Source organism: Pelodiscus sinensis, chromosome 10, assembly GCF_049634645.1.
Source record: "Pelodiscus sinensis isolate JC-2024 chromosome 10, ASM4963464v1, whole genome shotgun sequence".
Taxonomy (NCBI): Eukaryota; Metazoa; Chordata; order Testudines; family Trionychidae; genus Pelodiscus; species Pelodiscus sinensis.
Window position 1 is genome coordinate 19,399,883 of NC_134720.1, and position 15,263 is coordinate 19,415,145.

Here is a 15,263-nt window from a genome sequence, read left to right on the forward strand (position 1 = left end):
CAGAAATCTCAAAATAAAAATTCTGTTTAGTAGTTTCAATTGTGATGTTTTAAAAAAAATGCTTTTAAATAAATTTGAGTGAAATTCCAAAACAAAATGAAAAACTGTAATGTTCCACTTAAAAAATGTTAAAATGAACATTTCTGAGAGTTCTGAAAATATTTTGAGACATAACCTTTTCCCCCAAGCAAGCCAAATTCAGATTATTTTGATAGATCCAGATCTGGATTTTTCTGTAAAGACAGGTTACTCACCAAATATTTTGTCCCAGGTCTATGGAAAAGTGACTACCAGCTGAGTCAATTTCTGCTTAGTGTCTGTTGGTTTATCCGGCAGTCTGTTTTCTAGCCGTGCCATAGATTTCCTATGTAAAGTGGAAGAAAATCACTTAATTTTAAAGTGTCGCTTTTTCTTCCTCTGTCAAATAGGGAGAATAATGCTTATTTCACATTAAGCTTGTGAGGGCAAATTAATTATTATAAAGCATGCTGAGATCTTCCCATTAGAATTTCAACAGCAAAGTATCATGCTATTTTAAGTACAAGTTTTCAATTCTATTTTGCAACGACGTATTGATTTAATGAAAATATTTATACATATTAAAATAATCCTTTCTATTTTTGTAGTTATATAACGGTAACTTTATAGCCTCAGCAAGAGACTATATCAAACCTGTGTCATGCTGCTAGAGTATATTTCCACTTCATAGTTTTGGCCCTGTCCCTAAGGCCCCACAAGACATGTGGTACTAATTCCTGCAAAACATGCTGTTCTCCTTTTTACCTTCTATTGCTTAAATAATCTTGCATCTTTCTAGGGCAGCCCTTTGGGTTTCACAACTGATGTTTGGTGGTTGTTGTTGGGTTTTTTTTGATAATCCTGAATTTCACATTTGTATGGCACCGACTGTAGTAAGGTTTTTAAAAAATGTCTAAGATACTTGGGACCAGGGTTTGAAAGGTATGTAGACATCTGAAGATGCAGATTTGTGCCTAACCTGCTTAAGTGTTTCAGGAAAAAGCACTATATAACTCATTCTAATTGAAACCAGGAATGTCCACACAAATAAATGTAGAATGCCTGTATTCTACTACTTTCCACTTTCAGAGCCCCATGACACTGAAGTGAATCTAAGTTTGAGGTACCCTGGAATGCAAATTAGAATAAAAATACAAATAAATATTAGTTATCTTTTCCTAAAGCCCTTTATGAGGTAAAGTACTAAAGAAAGTGAATCAGACTACTGTATGAGTTTCCTATAAAAGTCCCCGACAGATTGTTTGATTTTTGTTTTGATAATTAAGCTAATATGTATGTGAGAGCTAAATAATACTCACTCATTGTCATGTCACCTTCTTTATTCATGTTCCAACAATCACCTCAGGAAGAACATGTCTTTGAAATAAGGTCTTTCTTCCTACACAAAATGACAGTCCAAACATATTTGGTTTTGCTTAAAAACGTAACCTGTTAACCTTGTTACAATACACATTGATCAGCACCTTCTTTGCTTTGAATACATGTAAAAGTTTAGGAATAATACAGGTCATTCTTTGTTCTTCCTGATTATTAGACCTCTTCAATAATTTAGACCAAATCCTACTAGTTAAAAGTTGAAATATGATGGTGGTATAGAGTATAATGGAGCCATATTTTAATTGGACTGGAGACAGAAGTATTTAAAACCATTTTATTGTCAAATACACACTACACACAATTAAGTTTTATAATATAAAAAATATATTTTGAACATTGTTCAATTTTAGATAGGGAGTTGCCTGGGCAAATGACTAGATCACATGGATACAAAATTGGTATCTGCATCCCCATCTGCAAAGATGATCCGTGGATATTCATATCCAGGGATGCAGATACCTGTGGAAATCAAGTGGATATCCACACATTTGCAAGAGTCTACATTCAAAATTTGTATCCACATCTGCATCCGTATCTGCAAAAACGAGCCGCTGATATCTTCATTCACATGCAGAGATGTAGATACCCACAGATGTAAAGTGTCTATACGTGGATTTACAGGGCTCCTCAAATGACTTTTGCATGATTTTAGACAGACTAAGTGGATGAAGCAATATGTTTTATTGAACCAACTTCTGTTGGTGTTAGAGAAGCTTTTGAGTACAGAGGTTTTACCCCAGCAAAAAGATATTGCCTCACCCACCTTGCCTTTCTAATATGCTGGACCCAAAATGGTTACAACAACACTCCAGGCAGCATGATTTGTCATAAAATGAAATGTGACTGAAGGGCTCAGTTGCTAAATGGTCACCTTCAATATCTGAGCCAAACATATCCCCAGTTTATTGCACATTTATTAGTAATCCAGCAACTCTCTTAGGAATCCATCTCCCCACTGATTGCTATCTGCCGTGAAATGGTACTACTCTCTAAGTGTATGTCTACACTAGAGTTTTGTCGGAAAAATGGCTGTTTTTCTGACAACTTGAGGAAAGTCCACACTGCAAGGACTTTCTTTTGAAAGTAAATCGAAAGAACAGAGGGCTTTTTTCGATATTGGTAATCCTCATTATATGAGGAAGAAGCCTTTTTCTGAAAGAGCTCTTTCGGAAAAAGGCACGTGTGGATTTTTTTTTCGAAAGGAGGAGGGTTTTTTTTGTTTGTTTTTAAAGAAGAGGCCTCCGGGAAGTAGCACAGGTGCCCTGATGGCCACTCCATACAAAGTAATCACAACTCTAAAGTTCCTGTCTCCTGGTCCCTCTTAAAGCTGCAGGCACCCCGGATAAGCCTTGTGGCAGGAAGCCAGCTTCAGAACAGTACTCTGACCACATGAATCTCCCTGCCACAGGCCTGCATAGAATGGCACAGCCTCAATTTTTACACACACCCCCTCGTAACTTCCCTGGGCCTCACAGGGAGCAGCCCCAGGGGTCTCAGGACCCACCCAGGAGGGCCAAAAGGAGCACCCCATCCTGGTCCTGCCCAGAGATCCAGTCCCTCCTCAAACTGTGGGGAGAGGAAGAGACCTTACAGGATCCCTGGGCCAAGCGCCACAACACAGACATTTATGGTTGGATGGCAGAGTCCCTGGCAGAGCGCGGACACCCACCCCAGACCTTGGAACAGGTCTGGAGTAAAGTCAAGGAGCTCTGCCAGGCATACATCCAGGCCACAGAGTGCAGTTCATGCTCAGAGGCAGGACCCCATACTTGCCCCCTATTACCAGGAGCTGTACCAGATCCTGAGGGGTGGGGAAATGTTTTCCCCCACCCATCCTCGTTGATTCTGAAAAAAACTTCTTCCGAAAGAAGCCTGCAGTCTAGATGTAGCCTAAGTGGATAGCTGGGTATAGAACTACAGTCCCTACCAGAACACAAATAGATTAGCAATGTTGGAAATTTAGCACACGGCTGGACTCTGTTCAGGTAGCTGTTCAAGAGACATGATCGGTTATATGGATTCTAAGTAAAGAAGAAGATCTTGAGGAGGGCCTTGCAATGGGTGAGTTTCAAAGGATGGGAATACACATGTGCCTCTGCACTCTGTGGTCTTTGTACCTACAGTTACTAGAGAGGTAAATGACTGAGATCTGACAGCTTTAAGGGTTGTGTTGATTATATAGCATGTGAAATTTTTTTCCAGTGTAGATGAGACTGATCTTTTCAGAAGCTGGATGAAAACAAATGTTTCATTTCACTGGGGAAAAAAAATAATGAATTACATCCCTATTATTTATGGAGAGGAGAAAAACAAAAATCACTCAACAATGGCAAGGGACTCCCTTCTCCACTATTTTAGAAGCAACAGCACCTGCAATCTAGAAAACGAATCCAAAGGCAAGGTGACATTGGGACTGTTTGAATTCACATAGCAGGAACAAGCACGGAACAAGTAGGCAAAGGCAGGAGGTTATGCTGTGTTTAGACAATGCACCTGCACTCCCCCAAATCCCTTGAAAGACATTCAGCAATTCTTCCAATTAATACAATCTCTACATTGCAGCCAATGGATCCAGGTTTCATTCAAACAACATACTGATAGCATCAGAAAAGGTAGCTGTGGAATCTAATGACAGGAAAAGATGCTGACAACTATGTTTTAATGGCTGATTATTTTAAAAAATGAAGCAATCGATTGGATTAACAGGCATTGGAAAGAAGTGCAAGAAGAAACAATAAAAAAATCCCTTGCTCATACTGTTTTATGTTTTTTAAATTTAATGTTCAAGCATTGTGGTAGATGATGTACTGAGTGGCTTTTATATTGTTCTGTCTGCATGTTCAGCAAGCTGCAGAGAATGTTTCACTCCATATTTCAAGATGTCATATTTACAGATTTTAAAAAATGGGCTGCACAAAACACAAATAGATGAAAGAGTCTGCTTCAAATTGGAATCTCTCTCCCCCTCCCCTGTTCCAATGATGGCAAAGTGATAATGAAGGGGGGGGGGGGGGAATCATGCATAAATTTGTAACATATCTCCAAGGAAAAATCATGGCCTTCTCAGGAACTCTTTCTGTACTAGAAGAACACTGGAAAATGATACAATAAGTGACTTAAAATAAGACACCTTGTCAGAAACACGAGGTTACGAAACTGATCACATTGATGGGCCATTGTAGCCTCACCGATTTCTCCAACAATAGTTTACATCATTACTTTCACTACTAATGACTGTTATCAGTACGTTGTAACAAAACATTCTAGTCTACATTCTATTCCATTGCTACATATTTATAATAAAACTAAAAGTTTGGCACTCATCTTCAATTTTTTTAATCATCATGGGCCTGATCCAAAGCACACTGATATTAATGGAAGTCTTTCAATTCACTAGCTTTTTTGACCAGATCGAAGGTGCCGCTTAGCCTGGCTGGAATGGTTTATTTAAACTCTGAATTCCTGGGGATAGGTACTGGGTTTTTTTCATGTATTTGCAGTGCCAAACAAGCCGTTAGCACAGAACAAATGACTGTTTGCTGGTGATCCTCAATCTAATGGATGAAAATGGAGGCAGAAGAAGGTAAAAAATTAATTATAGCTCAGGGCACACGACATGTTCATAACCATATGGTAATTTCGAGTCAAGCAATTGTATGAATCAACCTGTCACTCTCAGGAAATATTATATATTCACAAACTCAGTTGAAATTACAATTTTTTTTAATATAAAGCAGGATTGAAATGAGCTGAAAAAAATCAATCAGCAAGGAATTATGTTCACACAGATATTTTGAGCTCCTGTTATTTTGCACTCCTTTGACCAGCCTCTGAGCTGATATATTTCCTAAACTTGAATTACAAAGTTGGGTGACCTAATACATTTTATTGACTAACTTCTGTTAGTGCGAGAGAAGTTCGTCCAATAAAAAATATTGCCATTGCACCTTGTTTCTTCAAAATGGTAGGATTAGCACAATTATCACAGCACTGCATACAATTAATCTTGAATGGACAGACTGAGGAGTGGTAATCCCATTATGTCTCAAAAACAGAAGATTGAAGACCTGGTCAAATAATATTAGAATAGATCTGCCAATATTTTTGTGGATAAACTTAGTGCTGTGGTGTCCAACATGCCAATCACTAGCCACATGTAGCTATTTGGCTGGTTGAGTGTAGTTAGTTGGCTTGAACAGTGTGGTTATTTGGCCGGCTAAGTGTGGCTAGTTTGCTATATCGGTAGCTGCTATAATGGCTACTGCTTCAGAACTGGTTGGATACCACAGACTTAGTTGCTTCACTATTTCTAGTCCTCTATTTTTTTTTTAATTACAGGCAGTGTAGGTAATGCTTCCTATAATAAGCTTGCCCAATATTTTCCAGTTAAGACCATGTTTTCAACTAACTATAATTTTGCCAAAATAGAATTATTTGGGCTCAAATGTTCCATGCTCAAATGACTGCCTCAGTCATTTAAAAAAATAATTGTAATGGCTCACCTGTTTCAGAATGACATTATGGACGGATGTTTTCTAAAATCTCTTCCAGCTGTTGATAGGTGTCCTAGAAATTTGGCAGTAGTGATGTCCTAATTTCAGGGATTTGCGTTGTGCTGTTCCTAGGGAAATCTACCAAAATTTGGCTAAGTTTAAAACCTCCAGAATTTACTGTTTGCACCTGCTTGGCAGAGACTTGTTAGGCTACATCTACAATACATCCTTCTTGAGCAAAAACTTCTTGCGCAAGAGCATGTCCACACCTCAAAGCACATCGCAAAAGCGATGTGCTTTTGTGCAAGAGAGCATCCACAATGCATGGACGCTCTTGTGCAAGAAAGCTCTGATGGCCATTCATAGAATGGCCATCAGAGCACCTGTGCTTTTTCTCATGGAGTTTCTTTCTTTCTCTGGAGCATCCACACTTGCCTTTTTCGCTATAGCTGTAGCGCAAAAAAGAGTTATGCCTCATAAAAGGAGGTTTACCTACTCCAGAAAAATCCCTTCCTTTTGCCGTTTTACTGTTGTTTTACTTGTGCAAAAGTGCATTTGAGGAGTGGACAATCCATGGGTTTTTGCACAAAAACAGCTGGTTTTGCGCAAAATCTTGCAGTGTAGACATAGCCTTAGAATTTGGTAGTTAAATTCTCTGAAGATTCTGTCTGCACTGGGCATGCTCCAGTGTAGGGCAGCAAGGTCTCAGCATGACTGTACTTGGAATTGCTCATCCAGACTGCCACAGGCACTGGGCACCAAAACTGGGAACAAGGAAACTATCTCCTGTGGACAGGGTGCTTCCTTTACTAGCCCATGAAGTGATCATAATGCATGAACAAAAGAAGGATAAATGAAGATTGGGGGCAACCTAAATTCCGGTATTTCCTTTCCCCCTAACTCTTCAGAACTTTACAATGTAACCTTAACGCTCTATTTTTTTAGATGTAACATGTGTTACACTAGACCTAGGAAACCCAAATGAAAATAAGGACCCCATTGTTCTAGCGGCTATAAATACAAAAAGGAGCACAGAGAGCTTACAGTTTTGATATCAGGCGGGATGAGATGAGGGACATAGCAAAAGACTGATTTAAGGAAAATGGAAAGATGAGAAAAGAATGATTGATCTGCAAAATTTTCAAACTGAAAGTACATTATTTGCTATTTGGCATTTCCCCCATTTAAAAAAAGCTGTTATCTAGTCATTGAGAAACAAGATCTCCTTTAGTATCCCCAGATTAAAGGTGACTGAGGATATGATTGGAGGAGAGGAGCTCTGTGCAGTAGACTGAATGGAGCGGGGGCAAAGCCCTGGAGAGATTCAAAACCAAGCAGTGGAGGTGGTGTCGGGGAGTGAAAGAGAGGGCATGGTTGCTGATGGACTTAGGTCCGTGTCAATGTAGTTCTTAATAAGAGTAGTTTCAGGAGAAGGGGAGTTGTGAACCACAATCCTTGCTGCCTCCTGACAGCCCTTTGTGGACAGGGTGCCACACCCAGTTTCTTCTTCACAGGGCTCCTGAAGCAAAATCCACACAATGTCCCCGTAGGGAGCAATGTACTCAGTTCTCAGGCACACATTGCCCTCTGGCCCTTTCCAGTCTCCAACTCATGTCAGTGCCTCTCTCTGCTTGGTCTGGGAAGTTCCTGGCCCTCTTCCCAAGAGCTGGGTCACACTTCAACATCTCTGCAGGAGCCACATTTACTCTCTGCAGCAGCTGCTGCTCTTACAAGCCAGGAACAGCTTCTCAGACTTCCATCTCCAAAACATCTCCCAGCTTGCTGCCAGGCTTCCTGCCTCTCATCGTCTCCCTCTATCCCTCCTCCCTTGAAGCTCCTTGCTGCTTTTTACATTAGGATCCTCAGATTCCTCTTAGATGGGTTTTGTTTTGTAATCAGGGCTAGCTTAGCCCCAGGCTTCAAGGGGTATTTGCTTGAGTCATGACAGTAGAATTTGGTCAAGTATGTGTGTTAACATCCAGACTGTTATGTTAATAAAATCTGAATTAAAAATCCATTTACTCTCCGGTGGTAAACTTGTATCACTTTCTGAGGCTGTGTCTACACTACTGGGGTTTTTCGAAAAAAGTGGCCTTTTTTTCGAAAAAACTTCCCCTGCATTTAGACTACTGCCATGTTCTTTCAAAAGTAAATCGAAAGAACGTGGCAGTTTTTTTGATTGTGCAAAACCTCATTTTACGAGGAATAACGGCTTTTTCCGAAAGATTCTTTCAAAAAAGACCCTTTTGAAACAGGCTTGTAGTCTAGACGTACCCTGGGAGTCTGATGTCACCCAGGAACTTGCTTGTATGCATAGATTTGAAGTGGGCCCAGAGCCGGCCCAAGCTACCGCCCAGGGCGCCCCATTGTAAGGGGCACTATGAGGGGCTGCCAGACTGGGCGGGGTTGGGGCTGCACATGAGCCAGGTGCCCAGGCGTGGGGCCGCGTGTGCACTGGGTGCTGGGGTGGGGCTGCGCATGCGCTGTGTGCCTGGGGTTCAGGGCCCGGGATGCACGAATGGCTCAGGTCGGCCCTGACTGGGCCATTGAGAAACATGTGAAATCCCTTAGCTATAAATGATCTAATCTGTATTGGATTTCTTGATATTTGTTTGTTAAATCTTTTCCTTGTACAGTATATGGAAAAATCAAAGACCTGTTTAAGAAACTCAGAACAGGATTTGGTGCACTCATGCCTTTCTTCTAGTTTCTTACATTTGTTCTCAGGGATTTCCTGCTTTTGTGCTATCTTCTCCTCCCTGGAAAATTCATAACTCAGTATCTGTCCCTTCTCTTTATTGCTTTGGGAGGATTCCAAACAATATTAAAAAATGAGTAGGATTATGAATTATTTCTGCAAATTCAGCATTCTTTCTTTCAATATGATCATACATTCTTCCCCTTAGGGATTTAATAGTCCTCCGGGATGGCTTAGTGTCTAAAATTATTAAAAGTAGTTTGGATGATTAAATATATTTTCCACATCTATTTTTCAGGTTGTTTGGCAGCAGACTTCTGAGATATGAGGATAAACTGCTAACTCAGCCTCATTTTGCTAACTCAATATTCCATAACACCTAACTTATGTTCCTCTGCCATAATTAACATGCAACATTTATTGTAAGGACCATGGTTAAGGACCACGAAAGCTTCCATAGTCCAGATCTGATGCTGCACCATTCTGCCCCTTCTATACTTCTACCTTTAGGAAGATTGTCTTTCCCATTTTCACACCTCAGGGGAGCAGATAACCTCTGACAGATAAATTTTGAAGGATATAATACCAGGGTGCTCCATACTCCCTTTTTACACCTCCTCCCTCTTCCATACCCCTTTTTAGGGGCTCATGAACTTCTTCTGAAACAAGAGGTTCTATTCTTTCTTACTTCACAAAAGAGCCATGGAACCAAGTCAGTACTGGGGAATGAGCATTTTATGTCAAGTACTTCTTGGCTCCTGAAAGAAGGGTGGATGGAAACTGAATGCCTTTGTCAGAGTACGGAAATTCAAAATGATAACACTCACAGCTATCACTACATTCTTTGATCAAGGGGACTATTTTGTGGTGTTCACAATGTGTACTTTCATACCACGATACCCCTTTCACACAAGAGGATCCTTCACTTTGTGATAGGGCTGGACTATTTTCAATACCGAGGCCTTTTCATCAGCCTTCTGCTTCCTCCCTCCACCCAAGTTCATGAAAGTCATGGTAGTAGTTGCTGCACAGCTTTGCAAGTGGGAAATAATTGTCTCCTCAGAGCTTGACAAATAGCTTCTTAAGGGACATTACTATGCTGATGTCAGAGCTGCTATAGATGTGACCACAGCTCTGTTCAACAGGCCTTTCTCTCTCTTGCCTGAATGAAAGATAGAGTCCATAAGGATACCTTCGATACCACTATGTCCAAAACATATCTACCCCATGACAGATGCTTCATTCTGTCATGCTTCACTGCATAAAATTGAACTGAGTCCACAAGTCACTGCCAGATAATACATGCAATTTCTCAGTCATATGGCAGCATGCACCTTTCCAAGATATATGCCCACCTACACCTGCATTGCTTCTAAGAAATTTTGTACCCTCAAAAGAGACTGTTTAAACAAGTTATTCTCGGTTCCCCCTCAAGTACTAGTCTCTCTCTCAGTTGGGGAAAGAAGCTAGATAAGGGATTCCATTCAACTATCCCCATCCCACAGGTCAGACGGAGCCCTAGTCCCTTGAAATTGGTGCCAGAACACCGCACTGCACACTCTAGGCAGCACTAAGGGATAGGTGGGGGAGAGTCGGAGGATGTCACACTGTGCAGATCTGAAGACTGAGCATGGAGGTCTGGCTGCTGGGACCCACCCCTTCCACCTGAGGCTCTGCCCCTTGAGGGAGCATGGATCCGGTCCCCTCCCTCCCCACACTTTTGCCAGAGGCCTACGGAGGCTGCCATCTCCCTTGCTACAGGTATAATAGTTTCTGATGTGTTTCTCCTCTGCTAGGGAGCTCAACTGCAAGATTGTACTATCCAGAACAGGTACACTGCCCAAGAATCCACCTTAACTATCAACATTCTGAAACTTGGATCTGTAAAGTATGCCTGCCATCACTTCTTCCTTGTGACATAAGGTCAATCTGTCTGTTAAATGACAGACATCAGGGCCAGTATGCACACTGATAAGGGGAAATTGATGCCCCACTTACAAATTTGACTTGGGGGGAGGGAATATTTCTAAATCAAGTCCAAGTGTAGCCCAAGGCCTATTGTGTACTCCAATTTCTTAAAAAAAAGTTCCCTTATTCTGCAGACTGTTGACTAGGATAGTCATGCAATGATTTCATTTTACTTTGATCTTTCATTCTACTAAGAGACCCATTTCATCCTAGTATAATTCCAATGACAGCAAAGGAATTAAGCCATTAGGAATCATTTAGGCCACAAAGTAAGGGAAAAACAATAAGAGGAAACTTGGAAATGGCAGAGGTGCTTAACGACGACTTTGTTTTGGTTTTTGTCAATAAGATTTATGGTAATGGGATGCCTAATATTAGTAATATTAAAATTAGAGAATGCTAATGGAAATGGGGTAGGTTTAGAAGTTAAAATAAAAAAAGAAGTTAAAAATTACTTAAGAAAAGTTAGATGTGTTCAAGTCACCAGGGCCTGATGTAATGCACCCCTGAAAACTCAAGAAGTTGATAAAGGAGGTATCTGAACCTTCAGCTATCATCTTTAAAAAGTAATTAGAAGTTGGGAAAGATTCTAGAAGACTGAAAAAGGGCAAAGATCACAGAATCATAGAACATTAGAACTGGAAGTGACCTCGAGAGGTCATCAAGTCTAGTCCCTGCCCTCACTGAAGGACCCTGTACCATATAGACCAGTGTTTCTGAAAGTGTTCTGCAGAATCACTCTCAGAAACACATTAACTGGCCACCCCAGTTTGTTTATTTACTGGCACCACTGCCTGCAAAGCCTTGTGGCTCCGATTGGCTCCATTTTGTCCTTTGCAGTGAACGGGAGCTGTGGGAAGTGGTGGCCAGGCCCATGCCACTTCCTGTGGCTCCTCTTGGCTGCAAAGGATGAAACAGAGTCAATGGGAGCCGCGGAGCTCCAAGAACGCGGCGCCAGTAAATAAACAAACCAGGGCAGCCAGGTAATGTGTTTCTGAGAGTGATCCTGCGGAGAACTTTCAGAAACACTGATCTAGACCATTCCTGATAGATGTCTATCTAACCTGCTCTTAAATATCTCCAGAGATAGAGATTCTACAACCTCCCTAGGCAATTTATTCCTGTTTAATCACCATGACAGATAGGAAGTTTTTCCCAATGGCTAATGTAAACCTCCCCTGCTCCATTTTAAGTCCATTATTTCTTGTCCTATCATCAGAGGCCAAGGAGAAGATTTTTTTTCTCCCTCCTCCTTGTGATACTCTTTTAGATACCTGAAAACCGCTATCATGTCCCCTTTCAGTCTTCTTCTTTCCAAACTAAACAAACCCAATTCTTTCAGTCTTCCTTCATGGGTCATGTTCTCTAGACGTTTAATCATTCTTGTTGCTCTTCTCTGGACCTTCTCCAATTTTTCCACATCTTTCTTAAATGGGGTACCCAGAACTAGACACACTTCTTCAATTGAGGCCTAATCAGTATGGAGTAGAGCAGAAGAATAACTTCTCGTGTCTTGTTCACAACACTCCTGTTAATGCATCCCAGAATCATGTTTGCTTTTTTTGCCACAGCGTCACACTGTTGGCTCATATTTAGCTTGTGGTCCTCTCTGACCCTTAGATCCCTTTCTGCAGTACTCCTTCCTAGACAGTCGCTTCCCATTCTGTATGTGTGAAATAGATTGTTCCTTCCTAAGTGGAGTACTTTGCATTTGTCCTTATTAAACTTCATCGTGGTTACTTCCAACCATTTCTCCATTTTTTGCAGATCATTTTGAATTATGACCCTATTCTCCAAAGGAGCTGTAACATTTCTGTTTTGCGCAAAACCCCATTTTTGCGCAAGATTCTTATGCCTCTCCCTGAGGGGTTTTTACGCAAAATTGAAATGTCCACACTGCTTGTTTTTGTGCAAAAATCTCTTGTGCAAAAACGGATCGGAAGAGATTATGCAAATGAAGCACGAGAAAATGCTAATCAGTGCTTCATTTGCATTGCCTCTTCCGGCAAAAACCATAGTGTAGATGTAGCCTTAGTGAAGACACTACCTATGACTCCGGGAGAAGCTTCTTAATTCTCCTGTCTGTGTACTTAGTTCATCTCCCCGAGAAATATTAACATAATGCTTTCTACGTCATGAGGTTGGTCGGTAAAACTGTGTAGTTGGAGTGTGGAAAATCCTGAGTGACATAGTTATACAGATGTAAGTCTGTAGTGTAGACCAACCCTGTGCCAAAACCAAGAAAACATTGGCTGGCTAACCTAAGTTAGCAAAAGCTTTTAGTTACTTCATAAACTGCTATTAAATTTGTGCTGGGCACTGGAAAACGAGATTGAACACTCTTGTTGGCTATGTTATTCAAAATTGATTCTGCTTTGATGGCAGGGAACTTGAAAATGAATAAAAAGGAATTCAGCAAAATTTAATCTGTCAAATTATTAAACTATAGCTAACTAAATCTCAGTTCTTGTAACATAAATAAAATATCATCTCTCTCTCACGTTCTCTGAACTATTTTTCTAAAATCACATTTAAAGCAAAGATATTTTTAAATATTCTTTGGTCGTATCAGTTTTCTATTGAAAAGCTGGTTTCCTTATGAGTGAAGTTTATGCATCAGCTGTGTGTTTCAGTTACTGATGTTGCCACTGATCTAACAATACTTTTCATTTGTCCACATAGAAGGCAACAACATTTTGCAGACATTCAGCCTCACAACACTTCCGTAAAGGAATTAAGGAGGGATTATTATCCCCATATTATAAATGTGGAAACTGACGCTGAGGTAAGAACACAGAGAGACGAAATAACATATGCCGGCTGTTAGTCACATCACTTAATGTGCTGTACCATATTCAGTCTGCTATAAGGGTGGGCAAAAATCTATGAAGACTAGACTACATGAGAGTTGAGTGGCTTGCTATGGGTCCCACAATGAGACAGGCATAGAACCCAGAGCTCCTGAGTCGAGGCCTGTGTTTTAAATCCCAGACAATACCACTTCCACAGTCCTCGTCTCTAATCTAATCCAGGCGTGGAGCTCTGAAGTCACCTCCAAGATTGGCAATTTAGTTTCTGGGTTTTATTAAATTGGATTAGTGAGGGAAGTCATGAGCAGTTAATAGAAACTCAATTGGTTTTCATTGTCTGGACCTTTTTTGCATAAAATGCTGGAAAGTGAACTGCCCAATGCAATATGTGAAAGGGTTGGATCCCCGTGTCAATTGGTGTGAACACATTTTATTTTCAATAATTCACAATGGTACTGTCTGCAGCTATGATACTGACAGCCTCCGATGTTATGTACTTAGACTCAGGATGCATTCAACACAGTATTATCACACATGTTGTAGAAAAGGGATTTCTTTTAACAGAGCAAATGAGCAGGCCTCCGAGATAACTTAACATAAAAGGAATATCTTATTCAAGCTCTTAATGCACAATGTGTCCCATGTTGTAGAAGACTTCAGTTCTGTTTATGCTGTTTATTCTAGTGGAGCAGAACTACACTATCTCACTAATTCACATTTAACGAGAAGAAGCACAAAGATAAGCCATGCTCTTCAACACATATTTTCCCTTTGACTTTTATGAAGGTCTTTATTTTTTAAACCAGATTTATTTTGTTAATTTAGATATCTTAAAAGTAATTCCATCCCATGCTGTTGAGTGCATGTATAAGAATTACAAAATATAGTCAAAGTTCTTGTCCTGAGCTGACACAAAATGACATAGCTCCATTAAGTTTAAAGAAGCTACACCAGCTAAGAATCAGGTCTATGATATATGATCTAGAATGTAAGTTTACACCTCAGATTAGCCCGCCTTATTTTACCTTAATTGATCATTCTGTTCACTCCCTCTGGGGCATCTGGCATTGGCCAGCGATGGAAGACAGGAGGCTGGGCTAGATGGACCTTGAGTCTGAGGCAGTATGGCTGTTCTCATATTATATTTCCCTGTATAATGTGAGCAGAAAATCCATTCACTGAAATGTTTAGAGGGCAATTTTTAAATCCAAATCATAATAAAAGTGGGTCATTTGCTAAGGTGAGTTTTAAGTATTATGAGACTTTTAACACGGTGCTGCTCACTGAAGACTCATCTATCAGCTGTTTTTGTCCTGATGTGCTCTGTGAATTAAGGTGGCAATTATGAAAATGTTTGTTTTAAAAGCTGATGCACAATATGTTTCAGCATGCTCTTTTGGGTAAGATCTGAGGTATAAATTGACCTGGGACTGTGTCTGGTCCTTTGGGATAGATAGAACTAAGAGAAGAGAGGACACTATTGGAAAGTAATCTAAGGTGGCAATTATGTAGTACAGGCAGTCCCCCCCCAGCACAGCAGGGAGACAGGAGCAAAGCCGCAGAGGCGGGGGACCCCGCCGCCTGTGCGGCTTTGCTCCGGGGCAAAGGAGCAAAGCCGCACGGGCAGCGGGGTCCCGCCACCTGTGCGGCTTTGCTCGGGTCTCTCTGCTGTGCTGGGGGGGGGACTCCCCTAGCACAGCAGGGAGACAGGAGCAAAGCCGCAGAAGCGCGGGACCCCGCCACCTGTGCGGCTTTGCTCCGGGTCTCCCTGGTCTGCGGGGGGGGGGGGGGGAGGACGCAGCTAGTGCGCCCCCCCCCCCCCCCAGCAGACCAGGCTTTTGTTGTGGACGCCTGGGGTAGAGCAGCTGGGGTGCTGCC

At 41.2% G+C, this 15,263-nt stretch overlaps 1 long non-coding RNA gene across 1 annotated transcript in view; it reads right to left on the reverse strand.

The window, feature by feature from the left end:
• Window positions 1-260: 260 nt before the first annotated feature.
• The window catches only part of LOC142830852 (uncharacterized), a 67,540-nt gene continuing 52,537 nt past the window's right edge, over window positions 261-15,263 (reverse strand). Inside the window, exons 2-3 of the long non-coding RNA XR_012906380.1 lie at window positions 1,338-1,417; window positions 261-364 (exon numbers count right to left, since the gene is read on the reverse strand). This is a non-coding gene — a long non-coding RNA (uncharacterized LOC142830852). The remainder of the gene's footprint in view (window positions 365-1,337; window positions 1,418-15,263) is intronic.